Genomic DNA, 14,714 nt, shown 5'->3' on the forward strand with positions numbered 1-14,714 from the left:
TTGCTACCTTGGTGTTTTCTGTTTTGTGTGTTCCTTGGCCTCTCTGAGGCCTCTGTGAGAGGCTTACTATATGTGTTTTTGCAATAATTTTCTGCTCTGCTTATCTGATTGGGTTCATTTTGAGCTCTTTGTAGACAGTACGAAAAGAGACCAGATTAAAATCGATGCAGACATTGTGTTCCCACACAGGCCCTGTATTCCTAGGTATTAGAAATGGGAATGAGTCATGCAGCAATACAGTTAAGTACTGACAAATGGTTGTCTAAATCTCTGATAAGTAAAATCTCTTTGACTTATTGCATATTTTCTGTGTCCACATGCTGCTGGTATAAATCTAAGACAAAAATCTACTTTTGGCCTCCCCAAGGACAGAACTTGCTGTCTTTGTTCAGGTATATTTTCCAATGAAGTGTGTGGGAGTTTTGGGGACTAGAACACTGAGACTAAATTTATGTTTTGGAACAGTGAAAAATAAATCCTCCTTCATAGACAACATTTGCCTGTAACAAGGGAAATGCACATGTGTCTCTTCAGCCAGAGAACAATATTTTTAAAGCTTTGTTGGGTAACGCTGCTTCTTTCTAGCTCAAGGGATGTCTCACTTTCTAAATCATGCTGGTTTTAGCTGTTTAAAAGCTAACAATGGAATGAATAAAAGTGATGATTGTGATAGAAAGGATAGTAAAATATCACCTGAAGGCAACTTAATGTTTTATCTGCAGTGTTTATTTTAAGCATATTCCTTGAGAATTGGGTTGGTTTAGCTACAGGGCTGTAGTTAAAGTCTTTTTACAACAGTGAAAGGACAATTTACTAGATACAGTATTTACATGAAAGCTGGTATAGGAGTTTATTCTTAATGCTTAAGTGAGAAACAGTCACACAAAATCATTATTTCAGAAGGATAGAAGAATCCATTGAATAAATTTCCTCAATTCATTGTTTGCCATTAACACCCTACTCTAGTCAGAGATAAATTCACTTGTAACTGCTGGGAGGATGATGGAGCCAGCCCCTCCTGGCTTTTCATAAAAGTCTCTTAGAATCCCTCTTAATGACTGAAAAGGACCACATCATTGAGTTCAAAGGCATCTAAGTTTACCTTCTAATTGCGTAGTGTTTAATTCCCAACACACAGAACTTTGCAATTCTGTCTTCACCAGCTGCAAGGTCTTGGCAATGTTTTTTCCCTTTTCTCTTACTCTCCTTTTAAAATACATGTGTGAGATACATTTGAATTTCTTAAGGTCATCCTGAGCTGGACATTAAAATAGTGTAGGCAGTAAATGTGCAAACATACCCTCCCAAGGCTTCCACAGGCATCACTGTCACAGCCCTCTTATTCCAAATCTGGGGTGCTCAGGAGCAGCAGCAGCAAAGTCTGTAATGAATGGCTTTGATGACAGAATGTGGGAATTCAGCTGAAGCTTGCTTTCTGCATTTGCATTTGCAACATAAAATTTGAATGCAAGCAGCAAAAGATGCAAAAATAAAGTCTCACCTTCTCCTTCCTGAATTTACAGTTTGCATGAGTAACCCCTTGTCATAGCTCCTTTTAAGCACTCCACACCTTTACACCCTCAGGGCCTGCCCACTGCTTTTTCCCACTCCTGGGCATAAATTGCACTTCTCCCAGAGGAACTCCTGGGCTATGACATCCTGTGTACCTACAGTCCTGAGTGCAAGTCATATTTCTTTAACTTCTCTAATAAACAAATAGCACAGCAATTTAGATTTTATTAAAAATAAATTCAAAAAGAAAACAATCTGCCGAACACACATCTTCCCCTGAGGAGAGAAACAGTGAGCACAAACATTTGACAGATGTTGGACATGTTGCTTAGTGTGTTACTAGAAGGCATGGGGACACTGCAGTAACAGCATCAGCATTAGAACTGGAGTGAATGGAACAAAGACTTGGTGGGATATTTAGTGTACTATATTTTGCTTTTATCTCACCTTCCAGTCCTTGAAGAAATTTATGGGAAGTTATAATGAGAATAAAGCATAATAATAAAATGGATTTTGTCCTAAATGTTCTGCAAAGGTTACTGCAAACTGAGCTATGTTCTTGGTCCAGCTCCTCTTTAACTTGCTTTGAAAGACTTGATTAAGGGTTGTTTCATAAACTCCCTGCCTGAGTAGCATACCATCCCTTGTACGTAATATCCTTTGCTTCCCAACCATTCATACTCAGTAGAAATGGTCAAGTGGAATTGACCCTTGTGTACTAAAATAGCATAAGTTTTAAGTTCAGCTTCTGATCTTTTAGAAAAAAAAACACAGTAGATGTTGACATGCTCTAAGACCATTATTTGTCTGCCCAAAAAAAACCACTTTGAAATCAGTCTCACACTCTCATATTGAGCTGTGGCTTAACTTTTCCTTTTTGCATTCTACATGAATTTATTTTATTTTTCAATACCCATGTCAATTTTGTGGAATCTAAACACTTTGCACTTCGGCAAGACTTGATATGTGCATCTTTCCTCCCTGAATAAGCAGTCTGCAGCCCTGGAAAAGATTTCTTCTGGGTCAAGAGAAAAAAAAAAAATAAAGAAAAGAATTGGAAACTGTATTGGGTCAGGAAAAGATAACTAATGGGTCAACTATTTATATACAGTAAAGCAGATCCAGAAATCAGATGCATTGTGAGAAAAAATAATCTGGAACAAGGTCAGGGAAGGTATTTAACACTGGACCTGTAGTACTTCCAATGTTCAGATGCTTTAACTTGCATAGCCTAAAGTAGTTACTGTTGCTCTTGGAAATTTTGTCCCACCTCAATTAAAATCAACTAATTCAACTTTCCAGGCAGCCATTTTTCCAGATGTAGGACAAAATTCTTGCTTTTTCTTTTTCTTTTTTTTTTTGTGTTCCATTAATATTTCAGCATGCTAGTACTCAGAGCCTTACTCCACAGAGCAGTATTACAAAATTGAAACTCCTTCACTGTTCATATGCCAACATATACTGCATCTTAAACCAGGTCAGAGAGCAATGTCTCAAATACGTAACATAGGTCTTGAAACCTTCATTAAAAGGAACACTGTAAGGGTGACAGAAAAAACCTCTAAAATTCTATTCTTTAACTGAGATTATTCTCACTAAATCTGATTCTGAAGCACATTGTCAAACAGAGTACGGAAAATCTACATATAGGTGTGTATACATATATCTCCATCAAAAATGGCCAATTATTGAAGTATGAATCTTTGACTACAATTCTTGATAGCTCTTATTAGAAATTGAAACAAGGAAAAAAATTATTTTTGTTTCTTTCCCAGAGTTTACAAAACCCAAACTAATTCTTTAGCTTGTTTTCCTAACTAAATCCTACTCTACATGCTAGGATTATTCCTGTGATTTGGAAAGGCAGTATGTAACATCATCTCTTGCTAATGTCTGTTGCAACTGTGGTTCTGCTAGAATGCTGTAATGAATTAAGGGAAACTTCTTGTGCTGATTGCAAGGTATCTAGTGATTGCAGAGATATTGCTTCTCTTTGGTAGCTTACCTTGTGAATTAGTAGAGATTTTAAAGCAAGGCTACTTCTTAAGGCCTATCATCAGCCCTACTTCTTGAGAATTTAGGTGCCTCCAAGACTGCTTTTACATTTCTTGTGTTCAAATGAAGTACTTTGCAGATTGTTACAATAATGAGTGAACAGACACTGTGCATCATGCTGTGCTGGTAGACCCAACCTGAAATTCTCTGTTTGCCTGCTGCTGTTACTGCCAGACTGTCTTCACCAGAACACCTTCTTAAGCCTGATCTATCAAACGACTCCTCTGCTTTATGCTTCGATACCCAAAGAAGAGGGCTGATAAGAAGTGTTTTTGAGGACTGCCAAGGTAATCTCAGACATTAAGTGCAGCTTTATTAAAAAGGATGACTATCTGGCCTTGCTGACCTTTAGCTTCCACTTTGCAACTTGTTAGCATCACTTACCACTCAGATGAATAATGATTATAGTCTCCTTCTCTGAAGGATCCTGTATACTTTGAAAGGTTCTAAAACCTGTAAATGACGACTATTGCTTTTGATTTACAGCTATACCTTCCTCCTCAGTCCACATGCTGAATCCCTCAGTGATGACATTTAACCATCATTGTTTCTCATGGAAACTTCTAATACACTCCTAAATTGTTTGCAAGATTTCACTCTGATGTTGTGTTGAAGGTGGAAGTCTAAGCTAGCTAGGTAAATTGTCCATGTTTGATCTCTGTAGCCATTCAGGCAGACAAGCATCTTTCCTGCTGCAAATGATTTGTTGTCATTTGCTGTTAGACCACATTTTTCACCTTAAATTTTCTGTCAGTTTTATGGCTTTGGATCAGATCAATATAGAAATTCAGTAAAGTTGGATTATTGCAAGTTAAGAATAGGTACATATCTACTTCACCCAACCCCCTTTCCATGAAAGAGAGGTTTTCAATGTGGGAGTCATGAAGAAGTATCAAGATTGCAATTATTTCACTCAGATTATTTAATACAGAGTTTCCTGCTTTCTAGCCTGAGCAAAGACATCTTTCACGTGAACTAAGGTGTCCTGCTTCTGAGAACCTTGAGCATCTGAGCTGCACAGGCTGAAAGGCTTTTGCCACTTAAAAAACAAGTCATCAAAGAAAAGAATTACAGCAACAGTGATGAGCAGAGTTTCAGCTATTTTACCTGCTCCAGACTAGGAATACTCTGAATTGAAAGTGAACTTTGATGCAAGGTCTCCTCACATACATGAGCTCTTATTACCTAATAACTCTGTGTAGAAAGAAAGATTGGCTGCAACTTTTGTTTTGCATAGGAGAACATGATGACCCCTACTTGCATTTCCATCAATGCACACTTTATGAGTGGGTTTTTCTAATTATAGAAGCAACAAGTATGTCAATTTTTGCAGACACCAGCTCTTTGTTTGATATGACAATGCATCAATTACCAGCAGAGAATTATTGGTTTAAAATCAATTTTTCTGATGCAGCCCAGCTTCTTTATATGAATGTTACCTGTTTTTCCAGAGGAGACGGGGTGAAATCTCAAGTAACTGCTCATTGTATGTGACAAGATTTTGTTTCATCAGAAGAAATTTGGTTGCCCTTAGCTGCCACATGTCAGTTACAACAGCTGTTTGCAGCCTAGCAGTATTATTTTGCATGCAGGAAAGGAATGTGAGGATACCATAGTCCAGATTTTCAGATGGTACAAATCTGCATAGCTCCCTCAACTCAAAACAGATCTCACTGTTTTGTGCATTCTGAGAACAATGCTGCAAAATGAAGTGTGGTGCAGAAATCACTGAAAAGGGGTAAGACTGTGGCAGTAAATCCAGTATAGTAAATTTACTATATGGGTAAATGATATAGTACACTCCAATTCACGGAATGATATTCTGAGCTTCATAATCAGGATAACCTTGGACACTGCAAAGCCAGGTAAATCAATAAGCTTTATTCAGTTGCAGGATATAGAAAATGTTGCTGTCATGCTTCAATGCTGAGTATGTTCTCAGTCATGTGTTTTGGTGTGACAATTCTCTACATTTTCTGGTGCAAGGTTATCATGTGTAGAGTTCAGGCCTTGGATCTCTCAGTGGGCACTTGGGTAGGTGTGCACTGTGTTGTTGACTTATGGTTTGAATTCTACTTTACATTTCCTAAATGAAAAGCTAAAATTTTGCTTTTCATTTTAAACAACGAGTTTTGGCCCAAGGTCCCAGTCTTTGGATATTGAATTCTTCACTGCAGCCCTTGTATGTGAGACCCCTTAGGATTTTCTGTATTGTTCATGATTTCCAGACTGCCACAATTGGAGATGGAAGGGATAACCACAAGCAGCACTGAGAACCATCTTATCTTTGATGGTGTACCCCGGAACAAGTAGGGTACATGTTTTCACGGCACCATCTTTCCCTTATCTGCTGGACTCAAGTTCTAGTCATATTTTCTGGTTAGCTTTCACAGTTCGCTTCAGCATCTGGTTTTTCAGCTTTTTCTCCATAACACATTTCAAATCAGCTGCCCATCATGTACTATTTAACCTTTTCTTTCTAAATGCAGGTTTGCTCTTTATTATATCTTTCTTTGGAATTGAGGTTTACCTCATTCCCATAGCCCTTGTCTGTGCTCAAGCATTTGTTTTCATTCTTACACTGTCCTTTGAAATAGGCATTCAAACATTTTTTTCCCCAATTTTTACTTCTCAAATTAAATACTGACATGAGATCTACATTTATTCCTCAACACCTTAAAAACTGAGTGAATGGGGAGATCTGCTGAGGGCACACAATTGATCTAACTTGGGAAGATGTTTCTCCACAGAAAGAATCCAGCTACATGTAAGACCTGCAAGGAAATTGGTGTTGTTAAGCACCATTAAACATGGAATAAGTTCCATGTTTATTTTTTGACTTCTATGTTTATTTTTTAAACTATTTTGGATTCTACTGTAAAGAAAAGGGTCTGGATTGTGCATTCCGCTTCGAGCAGCTTCCAGCAGTTGAGATTCTTTGTTGGGTTTGGATATGGGATCCTCCATACTCTGAGAAATGGAGGTCCAAAAGAAGTTAAGGTCATAATCACCACAGATGCTCTTCAGGATAATCTGGTTTACTTTTTATGGCATTTTTCCTGTAAAGGACACAATCTACACATACAGCACCTAGCAAATAACCACAGCCACAACATGTTCATCCCCATGTCTATTTTTGGTACCCACCAGCCAGTCACAGGGGCTGTTGGAAGGCTCCCAGGGCACTCTAGAAATGATGAAGGTGCTTCGTATTGCTTGTGCTTCATTTTTGTGTCAGGGTCTTGAAACAAATGAGGCAAATTTGTAGGCAAATCATCAACTAAGAGGAAACAGTTCTTCTCGGTGCATATACATTTGTTGATGCTTTGTTTGCTCTTGCTTGGAGCTGTTGTACTGACATCACTGCAGAGCCGTGGGTCCCCACAGCAGCTGCCAAATAGAAACAGAATGAACATATCATTCATAAATGGAGGAAGTTAACAACTGGCCTTTTTTGTCATGTAATTAAGTTAAGGATCTGGTCTTGATCTTCAAAGTGTTTGGCTCAAATCATTGCTTGGACTGTCTTTTCTTCCCTAGTCAGTGACCACTAACATCACTGCTTCCTGAATGAACCACAGAAGAAGCTTGCTTGCTTAACTTGTTTTTCATGGCATAAATTATTCAGCAGACATGCAAGACACAAAAAGTAGGAATTGAATGGACATAGAAAAGACCCTTATATAGCCAATAGCCAAGAACAACTTTTCAGGGACAAGAGAAAAACCAAAATGGAAGAAAAATTCACCTACAAAACACTGTGGGAGGGCTTTTACTGCTATGTTTTAGATCTGTGAAGTTTGTGCCTTACCTGGACCTCTTCATGTTATGCACAGAGACAGAAGATGTGACCTTCCTCACATTTGTACACCCCCACTGGGACCGCGTTGGTTCTCTGTTTACATCTTCCCCTTCTGAAACACTACTCCTTCATGGAACTTGCACATAAAATCATCTTTTCTATTTTTAGGTTCTCCAGCTCTCATCTCTGGGAAGACTAGCAGTGCACTGGGCATGTTTGGTTTAATTAATTTATTTCTCATCACTTTTTAATGGTGCATAACACATGTATATGCCATTTAGATGCCTAGATTTATCCTTCATACTTTAAAAAATTATATAATCAAGTCTCAGCAGGCTTGGGATGCTTCTGTTTATGCATTTTTTTGTGCTGACTTGCTTTTGCTGTCTTTCAAAGCCAGTAGGAATTCTGTCATTGACTTCAGTGAAAATTAGAGTGCTCCCCAAGTGAAATTTTCACCCTGTATCCTCATGCCCCCTCTAAATTTTCTGTTCTGAAAAGTATTTAAATATGAAAGCAGATCTCACCACTGTCTGAAATACCCATGGGAGAGTAAGCATTTTTTTAATTACATTTGAAATTAAACCTCAGGAAAAATCCTGAATATTGAGATAATGTTAAAGGCACTAGATAACTTCAGCAATCTGAGGATGAGCTTGCTTTCCTACCTCAATCTCAATGACGCAATTGCTGTTTCCTTCTTTCAATATAATGACCCAATTTTCTGTTCCATTATGAAGTTACAAGATCAAGCCTCCATTTTTCATCTTTAGGTAGCCAGAGTCTTTCATGTACAGCTAAAAAAAATTGAGCAAAAGTCTACTGGATTTCCAGTTACTGAGAACTTACATTTTTCACTGACTTTAGTAAAAACTGTGGCAACTTGACACTTCCAAAAATCAGGCCAGTCTACTGAGCTTCTTTATATATAGTCATGTAGTGACCTGACTTGCAAAAATGTTGAGTACAAAAAAGTTTTAATAAATCCAAGGTATCTTCATGTGCTTCATGAATTTGAATATTAAGACAACACTTGAATAAAATCAGCAAGAATTTGCCAGTCTTCAGAAGTGTTCAGGGATGTAACAATATTAATTTGGTCTCTTGGGTTCTTTCCATAATACGGGGCATGATTTATGCATGTAAAGCCCAGACTGACATGAGTAGGGTTTAACTACATCCTGAACTTTCCTTTTAATGATTTTTCTCAATGAACTTTACAATATGCAGTAACACTTTGGTACAGGGAGCAATGACACATCCTGTACCAGAACAGATATGAGCACTGATAATAGAACAGAGACGTCTTTGTTCTGTGTGAAAAACAATCAGCTGCATTTTTAACCTCTTTCTTTGAAAAACTATTTTGTGCCACATCTACTGTGTATAAGAGATTAAATTTGGGGTTGAAAAAAAAAATCAATTATTTTCACTTTTCTCCAGGACCATAACAAATCAGGTAAATCTCTTTAGCCCTTTCACATACATGTGGATCAACTCAAATACACTCGTATCGTCATGTGAAATCATTCTCATAACACAGTGAGGATGTGAGCTCAGTTGTTTGGAGTATGGTGCTAGTAACACCATGGTTGTGGGGCAATTTACTTAAGAATGGGACTTGATGATCCTTCCTTGGTCCCTTCCAACTCAGAATATTCTGTGAATCTCAGTTAGCCAATGTGGTGGTTACCCTCTGTCTTCCCCCCTAAAAGTGAAGGCTGTTCATTGCTCACCCCTCAGATTCCATGTCTAGTTATCTTGTTGTGAAGAATTCAACACTGGAAAATTTTGCTCCTCTTTTCTGCTACAAAGCCTTTATGCATTTTTCTGTATCCAAAAATTAAAAGCCTCCTTTGGGACTAGACCATTTGCCCCAAATCAAGGAAAATGAATACATTTTTCCCATGATATTTATTACTCTGACTTCTGGGCTACAAATCAATATTGTAATTTTGCTTGAAATCCACAAAGTTTGCAGTCACCATTTTCTTTCCCTTATTATTATATTTGTTGCAATTTTTGGTATTATAGTACTGCTCTCTGATCTCCTATAGACCTGTTTTGTAGTAATCACAATGATTTTTACAAAAACATATAGCTTATTTGTCTTTTGAAGTCTTTAAAGTCACTAGAAAACAGTGGGTAAGTGGATAATGTTTTTACCACTTTCTATTCAAAACCAGCACTTTTAGACTGATCTTTTAAATCTAATCCAGTAATTAATTTATTATAGTGGCTTTAGCTGGTGATATTAGCCATTTCAGGATATTTTATAAGATTAAGGCATTAATTCTCCTATATTTCACCTGCTCAGATAGTACACAAGTCACATTTTGAGTCTGAGATATTCAGAAAGATTTTCTGTCTCCTGTAAAATACTGCATTTTGATCTGTCTCAGTATTGCTCTGGGCATTTTGCTCTGGGCACTTTACTGAGCCCAGAAGTGTATGACTCTGACTGTGATATTAGGAGATCTTTAAAAAAACCTTCCGGTTTACTCTAGATTTGTTTCTGCACATCAACAGAACAAGATCTTGACAATGTTCCAAAATTTAAAGTCCTACCATCAGCTGTGCTGGGATATCAGTCGGGCCCTTGCCTAGGCGATAAAAGGACAGATGAATGGAAAACATGGAATAGTTGTATCATAAATTCTTACGTGAGACTCATTGTGTCTTTTAAACTCAGCCTTACTCGCCACTTGGTTGACCGAGGGCCACCTCTCACTGGCTGGGAGCAGAAGCGATGGTTTGTCTGAATGGAGTTAGACTGGGCTGGATGACACTGGGATGTCACCAATGGCCCAGGGAGCTCCTAGGATGTTACAGCAGAATTGCCCCAAAGAGGCAATGTCCTCTTCCACAGGGGTAGGGTGCTCTGTGCAGGAGAGAGCGGGGCTCCTTTTGGATGTTATGGATACATGTGACAGGGGGGGTGCAAAAATGTGCACAGAGCTAGTATGGTTTTTCAGGAGAAGCCAAGGAACAGGAGAGCAGGATCTCAACCTCTTTGCAAAGTTCTGACAAAATGTCAGATATTTGGAAGTGAGCCTGTACTTGTTTTATTGTTTTGCCTACATTTAAATATAAACTCGGATTTTGCCCTTCTAGGTGAGTCCTCAGATTCCCACGCTGTCCCTTTGCTGCTTCTTGCTTTTTCTTTCTGTCCCCATGAATCCAGCATTTTTGTCTGCACAGGTAGGAAAGAAAACCTTAAAAAAAAAAAAAAAAAAAAAAAAAAGGGAAAAAGGCAATTCACACACACCTGAAACTTTGGAGATACTGGAAGGTTTGCTCCTTGTTGAAAGGCTGTGATCCTCAGGTTAAAGTTTGGGAAAAGTTGCTCCAGGTACCCTGTCTACTCTGACAGAACAGAGTAATTTCTCTATTTTAACAAGTATTATCTTAAAAGGAAAATTTTTGGTGCCCAATATCAGGATACAGAATGCCTCATTTTAATCACACCACACAGTTTTAAGGCAATCCTGCATAGATCTGTTGTTTTGAGTTTTTTTTCTGGTGGGGAAAGACCATCCTTCTCTTCCTCTCTGTTTCCTTGTCCTTATTTTACAGCTCAGCATGTGTAATTTCTTGTCACTGCAAGTAAAAAGTCAGGGGCTCTCGGCTGACCTGAGAGTGCAGGGATTAAAAACAAGCCTGGGCTTGTCTTGGCCTGAGCTGATTTTAGCTTGTGTTCGCTGTGACAGCCATTGCCTAGCAATCAGCTAACCATTCCCTGCACTGCACTTAGTTTAGCTTTCATTTTGGTTGATAACGAGAAGTTCCCCTTTGTAGATTGACCTGTCTGTGACTCAGGATTGAAGCATGGAAGAGCACTGGGTCCTGTTCTCATCTTCCCACCACCCATCATGCTCTCATGGGGTTTGTCTGATCCCAGATTTCACTCTGCCAAGGAACAGGGTGTGACTTTTGGGGATGGTCCTGAGAAGGACCAGGAGTTGCACTCAGTGATCCTTGTGGGTCCTTTCCAGCTTGGCATATTCTGTGATTCTGTGAACTAATTGCATCAAAATATCAATTTTCTACAGGATTTTTTTTTCTTTCTTTTTACCAGCTAGAAATACTTTCATTTTTATTGCTTCTCATGGTTGTGGTCTGAAGGAAAGTGAAGTGTTCAAACACAGCTGTCTCCCTGATATTGCTATTACTTGCCCCATCCAAGTCATCTAACCCCAGGTTCTAAATTCTCCAGGATACAAAAACCTCAGATTTTTTTCAGATTTAGGCCAGAGGTATTTTTTTCTAAGGTCATCATTTAAATTCTAGCAAAGCAAAGAACTTTATAGACAGCATCCCAACCTGCAAACTATGATTTCTTTTCCTCTGGTGTAACAATATCCTTTGCAGTCTGTTTTATTCGAACACTGGTTTGAGCATTAGGCTTTTGCACAACTTTGCTTTTAGAGGGAACGTTTCAAAATATATTTATTCCTACTGTTTCAGAAGAACTTATATTTTTCTCATCCTAGGAACAGTTGCTCAAGAAAAGTTGAAAAAAAACCACTGTCAAGAGGATAAAGAATGCTAGATTTTCTTTGAATATAACCCCTACCTCAAGTTATTCACACAGTTCTATTTCTAGACAGAATTTTAAAGCCTTGACTACTTCAGAAGGAAAATACTGCAAATTTCTTCTAATAGGTTATCTCTGTGAAAAGGAAGAGACTGGTAATGAGTAACCTTTCTCTCTTTTGCTTTAGAACATTTTAATTATGTTCCAATTACTTCAACATATTTAATATACTTCCAGTACGTATTTGTACAGTATGCAGGCAAATGATTTTCCACAGCCTTATACAATACAGTGAGTCATAAATGATTGCTGCTCCCACTCCCCCCGATCGAGCGTGAGTCACAAAATGGTAAAGTCTGTCTCCCTGCAGCGCCGAGTGAGTGAAATCCACCTGAATCCAGGCAGTCGGAACAGAGCTGACAGCTGAGCGGTGTGTGGAGATCCCCTGGCTGAGCATGTTCCCTCACGCATTCCTCACCTGCTGCCAACATGGGGCACATTTCGGGGCTGCCTTGTCCCGGCCATTTTGGATCCCTCGTGGCCCCCAGCCACTCCGGGAAGGCCCTGTCTGCTCTATGCTCCAGCCCTGCACCCTGTCCCTGGGTTATGGGGGTGGATTTCCTAACAGCCCTGCATCTGGCACTGAAGTTTCCAAGTTTTTGGGCTCTGTGTGGGGACCGACTCCAGTTTGACTCAGTAGATCAGCACAGCAGTCAACCGCTCAGCTGCGCTGGTGGGGGGGCAGCAGCCGCTGAGAGGGTTTTGGCAAGTTTATAACTGTGCACACACAAAACCTCTGGTCCCCACTAACACATGCAATGGGAAGTGCCTTGAAATCAGAGGCCTCAAGGTGGGTGGCATTTGCTTCCTTCCTTCCCTGCAAAATTAAAGCAATTTTTGTCCACAATGGGAAGAAACTCAACACGCTGCGATTTGGTAGTGCAGAGAAAAATGTACCTTTGAATGTTCATTTCAGGATTCATGTCAGCCAGGCCTATGAGACCACCAAGTCCTTATCGTCTGTTGATAAATTTTACCAACGTATTCTCAAGCAAATATTTTACCTCTTGATGCACTTGATACAGGTTCCTGTCAATAATGAGCTGTTTGAAGAGTATCCTGGCAGTCTGGCACCATGACAGCTATCCCTTCCTGAACTTTCAAGGGAGCAGAGGTATCATCACTCATTTTTTACTGATACATGAAAATAAAAAGTTCTCCTTAAATTCAATGTCTCCAAACAACTCTATACTGTCATTTTTACTATATGATTTTTTTTTTTTTTTTTTTTTTTTTTTTTTTGTGAAGACTGCCTCTCAGAAGCAGGTTGACCAGTTCTAGCAATGAGTGAAGGATCAGGTAGGGTAGCAATAGTTACCCTTTAAAATACTTTGTAATGTAGCATTAAATAATTTTCTTCCTACGTCTGAACTTTCTGATTTGTACCCCTTTCTACTTTTACCAAAATAATACCAGTCAGGGATCAAGGCTGTATTCTGCTAAACACATAGCAATAGTCTTTTCCATTAAAAACTCAGTAGTGTGGAACTTTATGATACAAACATTTTAACATCCATACAGCTATTTTTCAGGGGAATTGCACTGATTTCAGTGTGCCCTTTGTGCACTTCAAACGTGATTTAGCTCACTTAGTTTTGATCATTTAAATGTTAGATGTCTAGTATAACCAACCTTCCCAGGTTCCCTCTAGAGTCAATGGAGAGAGATTTTCGCCTCCGGAGGGGTGATTCATACCTCCTATCTTAGACTTCTGCCTCTCCCAATTGACAACAGAAGTGTAGCCTAGACAACTGTGTAGATTAGATTCCTATCTCTTAGATTAGGTGAGATAAGTCCTATTCTTGGCCATCTTTGTGCATACAAATTTGCAGGATTGGAGCTAAATTGTTAAAACAGCTAAAGTACCTGTGGGAGCTGACAGATTGATTGATTTATTTAGAAGATTTCCAAACTCTGAGTACAAAACAAAGGCAAATCATCTAGTCCTTTTATGGAGGAAAAAAAAGGAAAACCAGAAAATATTTTAATATTAACCTCTCTACTATAAGAACATGGTAACAATAAAGAGTAACAGTGAAATATACCTATTATAAATTAGCATAAATTAGTAAAAAAATCTGACAGCTAAAAGGGAAATTTGCTAAGTGTGCTTCAGTGATGCCCCAAACACAGCCTTGAGTTTTCAGCAACTGCGTTTGGCTTCAGCTACATGTTTTAATACAATGGGACAGGATGCACATCTGAGTAATTCCTGATTTTTTGTCCCCAGAGTTCCCGTTCTGAGAAGTCAGCTGGCTCCTGTCAGGAAACAGACAGTATGCAAACCAACAAGGAGACCTACCTTCCACATTTCAAGAGTACGAAAGTAAAATTTACTGCTAATGGCAATAAACTTTAAAATGTTTTCTGGTTTTCTGTTTACATTTTGTGAATGCTGACTGAAAAACCTGACCAAAGTTCTGGTCTCTGCATTGGCAGTCTACCTGACGACAAGCCAACAAAAGAAATGTATAAAGATGAGATAAATCAGAGTCTTAAAATTTCAAATATTCTTCCTTCCACTACTTTTTTTCTAGTCTTTGATAATCTTAGTTCCTTCTTTCCTCAGTCATCTCCCCCTGCCCCTTCTGGCCCTCTCCCTCCTCACTTTCCTAGCTTCACCTACAATTCCTAAGACCAGAACTCATTCATTTGGACTGGCTGAGCTAAAGGCCTGCCAACTCAGAAGTTGTCTATATGGGTAATTGTCTGGATGGATAACTAAGCAGTTGTCTAAATGGGTAAGGT

At 38.9% G+C, this 14,714-nt stretch overlaps 1 long non-coding RNA gene across 1 annotated transcript in view; it reads left to right on the forward strand.

Annotated features, from left to right (window-relative positions):
- The window catches only part of LOC136287855 (uncharacterized), a 34,906-nt gene extending 20,535 nt beyond the window's left edge, over positions 1-14,371 (forward strand). The window contains exons 4-5 of the long non-coding RNA XR_010720389.1: positions 12,992-13,080; positions 14,197-14,371. This is a non-coding gene — a long non-coding RNA (uncharacterized lncRNA). The remainder of the gene's footprint in view (positions 1-12,991; positions 13,081-14,196) is intronic.
- The last annotated feature ends 343 nt before the right edge of the window (positions 14,372-14,714 follow it).

This window comes from Chamaea fasciata, unplaced genomic scaffold, assembly GCF_029207755.1.
Source record: "Chamaea fasciata isolate MVZ Bird 193981 ecotype frontalis unplaced genomic scaffold, bChaFas1.0.hap1 SCAF_3, whole genome shotgun sequence".
Classification (NCBI taxonomy): Eukaryota; Metazoa; Chordata; class Aves; order Passeriformes; family Sylviidae; genus Chamaea; species Chamaea fasciata.